General features: G+C 38.4%; 1 long non-coding RNA gene across 1 annotated transcript; it reads left to right on the top strand.

Moving 5' to 3' along the window:
* Positions 1-701: 701 nt before the first annotated feature.
* LOC109523813 (uncharacterized) lies at positions 702-2,072 on the top strand. The gene is made up of 2 exons (XR_002169854.1): positions 702-792; positions 1,209-2,072. It is a non-coding gene; the product is annotated as an uncharacterized LOC109523813 (long non-coding RNA).
* The last annotated feature ends 3,320 nt before the right edge of the window (positions 2,073-5,392 follow it).

Raw genomic sequence — 5,392 nt, 5'->3', positions numbered from 1 at the left:
TTCTTCAGGAAAAAGAGGGGGAAAGTGGATGACGGATTTTGACCTACGTCAGTATGCAATTGGACTCATATCAAACACGAGAGATTCAGCATGCGTCAGACGTAGGGCGGTATTAGGCAAATTATTTACAAAAAGTTGGTCATGTTGTGTTAGACAGTCCCTTAAATGGTCCCTACTTGTCACAGAGGCTGCATTTGTCTGTTCGAAAATGTTTACAATGTCAGTAGAATGAACTGAGAAATTAGACAAGACTATACATGAACCCGCTCTGACATACGAATCAGAAGGGATCAGTGCGGCAGATGGAATGGATGAAGGCTAAACTCAACACCTCGATGCTGCGCTGCCCTTCCTCCCACAAAAATAAAAAATAAAAAAAACTGGGGAAGAAAAGTCAGAGGGGGCTTGTTTGCCACGCTAATATTTTAACCAGATTATAACAAATTCACAGACAGTTGTCGCTTTAGGCATCCAACAGCACGACTGATTTCAACTCGTCTGGTAGTAGTTGATGATGGGCATCCATCAAAACAATTACAGGTCCAAGAAAATTCGAAAATTAAGAGAAAACAGACAGCCCACAGAGCTGGTAGCAGTTTTGAGGACACTAGAAGGGGCATAGTGGTTGGAGGTTAACGCCTACATTGATTCAGCCGATGTGAATAGGATAATTTTTACGGAGAGGAGAAATGAGAGAATGCATGTTTTCCACCCTAACCACCTTCTTGCAGACCGGGAGAGGGCATCTCCCAAGGAGGAGAACTCCAGACGGAGTGGCGAGGAATGAGACTGGTTTGTATCGACTTCTAAATTGAAGACTCCGATTTGGGAGGCATGGTTTTTTTTTTTTGTTTTTTTTCCTTTATCCACAATTCAAGGGAAGCTCGAACCAACGAATCAGAGGCTTAGACTTGGATTGAAAATGTTCTTTGGTGGTGACCTTGGAATAACTAAATTTGCATGAGACGCTGCAAATTGCGCTGCTAACGTTGAGGTGCACCGTTAATTCCGCCACAGGATTCACACCTTTAAAGGTAGAATGTAACCAGGAGCTACCCGTTCCATGGCAATCCACGGACCCGGGCGCTCTTCAACAAATGATTCCCCATGAAGCAGACATAAGCTCATTGAGCATTCTCATCCCTCATTTTCAGGAGCAGACTAGACCATGGTCTGAGCATCTCGGATGTGCTGGCCTGAAACCATAGACGAATCCCGAGCAGGTGTATGTGAGCGTCCTAAAGTGGAAGTGGCACCAGCCGAGATGGATGGGACCCAACAAAGTGCTGGAAGGGACCGGTCATGCTGTCCATCTGAGAGGGAAGCACGGCCCCTGGAGCATCTCCAACTTCAAAGTGAAATTCGGAAGGACGACTGGACGTGAAATCAAGACAACGTTATCAGGGGGCCCTAGCGACGCCAGTCCCACGGAGGAGAACCAGCACCCAAGTTCAAGTGCGCCCAGCGCGCGCACCGTCGAAAGACCACAGTAGGAGAGAGGGCTTTCCGTGGTAAACACAACCCTCTCAGGAAAATGGAGCAGAGCCCAGGAAGGGCAGTCAAGTGTTGCCTATGCATCATCGGCATCATCATCATCATCATCATCAGGGGGCTGAATTCAGTCCCGAAGGGTATAGGGGCCTTCATATAGAATAAATTCTGGCGAGGCCCAACGCCACGAGGCAGGAGACAAAGACCGCACAGGATGAATAGAGATTTCAATCCTTCTTGAAAGACGAAACCGGTGTCAGAAATTTTAGTCTCACTGCAAGAACTATTGGCACCACACTCCGACAGGAACATCTGTTTAAACTCGTAAAACAAAGACTGAAGTGGGTTGTTTGTATCTCCCGCTCCCTTGAGTGATTAACAGTGCCCGAGTGTGTTCTTTTGCGACCCCATCAGGTCCCGCTAGGAAGGAATTTGTGTCTGGACTTTGCCATCATACAAGGATCAAATTGCTTCAACCTTCCTTTGTTTCAAATTTTTACGCAAGGGGCAGAAATACCCACCTTTCGTGATTGTATCATTCCTATATTAACATGAGTCAGTAGTGTTTCTTCCCCCTGACGTAAAAAGAGAAAAAAAAAAAAAAAAAAAGGGGGGGGTGGAAATGGGAAGTTGTGTTCTACATGTTTGTGAGCTAACGTTCATAATGTTATGCCTAACCATTATGACTGTCATAATAGTTGCTCCAGTCCCATGATGTGATGAGAATTCAACACTTAAAGTTAAGCAGAGCACACATGTGGGTTTACATATTTTTCAGAAAAAAACTTTTTTATAGTATGTTATTGTTGACGTGTCTTCAAAATGAGTTGAACTGTTCCCAAGTGACCATGATGTTTCGGAAACTGTCATGAAAGCATTATGTGAATGCACAACTCTAACGTTTGGTGTTCCATAATTAGAAGTGCCAATGGGAACACATTTTGTGAATGGTTGATGTTTCCGGGTTTATTTTTTATTCTTATACATGTATTGGACCGGAAAAATTAGACGATGTATCTTAGTTTCCTATTTTATGCATGGCTATTGCGGGAGAAAGGGTTTCTGTCCTGCATTTTATCCCTATATACTCAATATGTACGATTATACTACTATATACACTCCTTTGGGTTTTCCAGGACAGTTTTTCTCCCTACTCGCGCAATCGCTGTTGAACTGGTGTTTGATGTTACTTTAAAACTTGTCAAGAGGACGGAATGTTAGAATAGAAAGTACAATGCTGCCATGTTTTAAAGTTTCATCTTGTTGCATCCCTGATTGACCTCGAAATGCTTGTGTTCGGAACATCTTGCACATATTAGAAGCACAGAGAAGCAGTGAGGACCCGAGTGCCTGGTACCTGACCATGCGCTCCTTATCTCAGAGAGAAAAGATTTAACCCTCACTAGTAGACACACTGGCGTCTGTTAACTGACAACTTAGAAAGGAAGATTTAACCTTGGACGGAAGGGAGTGCTTGTACGCTCCGTCATGAGCAAGGGTCATGAGCCGGGTGACCGACGTCTTAATTCAGGGAGACGTCGCTCGTTAAAATGTCTACGTGTTTGTTAGTTTATAGATGTTGGTGCTGGTTCTATGGGAATCCTTTGTCTTAGGGGGTCTGCTGAGGGGTGGCCCAATTGGGCCGCCCAGGGGTGCGGCATGTTAATGAAGATGGGAGTGTTTTTCTGATATATTACTTGTAATTTGCATGTCCAATCAATAAAAGGGCCGGCAGAGGTGGCAGGGGTCAGGTGTCAGTGAGAAGCGCACACGGAGTGGCTTCGTAGAGAACTACACCTCCTGCCGGCAGAGAAAGACAATCTGTTCCTGTGTTCGAGCCTTTGTCGACCGTCTGAGCGAATATCTCTGACACATACCAAGAAAGCCAACTATTATAAAGTATTTTTGGAATAGAACTTTTGATATTCAGTTTTTCACTATTTTCTGATATTTCTAACTGATTATTTTGCACCAATATAGAATGATCTCTAAAAACAATATTTGATAAAGTAAACACTATCATCAGATTGATATTGATACCTGAATTGATCAATGTTTGTTCGATCTGAAAAATTTATATAAGTACATTGGAAATGAGGTTCATAGAAAGTACTTGATGTGTTGTTAAAATTATTCTCCATATCTTGAACAAAAGTACTCAAATTTGTATGAAGATTTTGGTTGCTGAAATTTTCAGATGGTTCCGTAGGATTTTTAAGAAAATTAGATTTCCCACATACTTCTTTCATGCAATTCTTTATGATTGTGGAGCTTGAAATGTTAGCACATGCATATTCTAGGAAGGTGTAAAGAGGATCATTAGATGACACATGCAATGTGTCTTTATGTACAAACGTTTTATGTAGAATTACATATCTTCGTATCTGTTCGTTGCATAATAATACTGAATAAGATATTTTCTTTTTCGTCTTCAAATGTTGTAATTGCATGAATAGCTATTTCTAACTTTATATTTATGCAAATTTAAGCTTATTTTTTACTATTTCTACAAGCATTAATTCAAAAAATATATATTTCCTGATACATAAAATAAATGAATATGGTGCTACTGTACAAAAATGAATGATTGTACCCGAAATGAGTGAAGTATCCCACAGAGAATCCTCTTCATAGAGAAGTCTCTTAGATGATCTTGCTCTTTATTTCTTTTATTGTTAGGAGTTTCATCCTCTACATAGAGAAGTCTCTTCGGGTGATCCTGCTCTTTATTTCTTTTATTGTTAAGAGTTTCATCCTCTACATACAGAAGTCTCTTTGGACGGTCCTGCCTGTTTCCATTAGCATAAATTGATGCATCATTTCTTATAAGCATCAATTTTGTTTGCCCACTGACTAAATTTTGTTTCAAAACAAACAAATCTTTAAAATAACAAATAATTTTTTTAGAATCAAATTTTAAAGCTCCCTTGTTTTCCCATTTGAAATAAATTAAATTCATAAGTTTATCATCAGATGTATTAAAACTTATAATTTGTTTCTTTTGATAAATAAGATCATTTGATTCAGAATTTTCATAACCATCAATTCATTCCTCTGATTTAAGCAATGAATTTCTAATTTTCAAAATTTCTTTAATCGTTCTGATTTTCATTCCTTGAATCAAAAAAATTTCATTTTTGTTTTCGAAGATAAAAGGCTGTGAATTTGATTCATGAAAATCACCAGTTGTTTCAGAATAAACGTAGGTCTTGTTGATACCTTTTATTATGTGTGTAGAATTAAATTTATGGCTGTAAAATAGTTCAGAACTACAATTTAGGTAGGAAAAAAATTAAACATATCGTGCCTTCAGAAAATTTTGGGATAATTTCTTAAAAATCACGAAAATTTTCTATCATTTCATTTTGTTCTTTTTCAGCCAAGTTTCTATCCTTAATATGAGTGTATTTACTCTTTAAATCTTTAGTTATATTGATGGTACTCTTAATATTATCAATTTTATCATCTAATATTTGATCATTGATCATCAAACTATATCCATTGATAAATTCTATTTCTCTGAAAAACAGTTCTTGATCCTTTTTGTCATTCTCTAAAAATATTTAGTTTTTTTCATATTTGATTGAAATTAAGTCGATGCAATTACTACATTTAAGCTTCAGTAGAAATTTGTTCTCAGAAAAAGCACTTTGAACTTTTTGTAAGGGAAGAACAGAGAATTTTCTATCTATGAGGATGAGAATTATTTTTTTTCATACAAAATTATTGGGAAATGTTCAGTAAGGTGTACTTTACCAGAAGTAGAAATTGTTTCAAAAAACTCTCCAATTAGAAAAATTCTGTTGAAGCCACCGAGATAGTAATTTTTGCATGTTTTAATGCAGGCATAGATTAATTCAGAAAGCATGAATTTCTTATTTTTAAAAAGAATTAGAGAACT

Source organism: Hippocampus comes, unplaced genomic scaffold (genome assembly GCF_001891065.2).
Source record: "Hippocampus comes isolate QL1 unplaced genomic scaffold, H_comes_QL1_v1.1 scaffold1409, whole genome shotgun sequence".
NCBI lineage: Eukaryota > Metazoa > Chordata > Actinopteri > Syngnathiformes > Syngnathidae > Hippocampus > Hippocampus comes.
The sequence above is the reverse complement of the archived record's forward strand: the minus strand, read 5'-3'. Positions and strand labels throughout refer to the sequence as shown.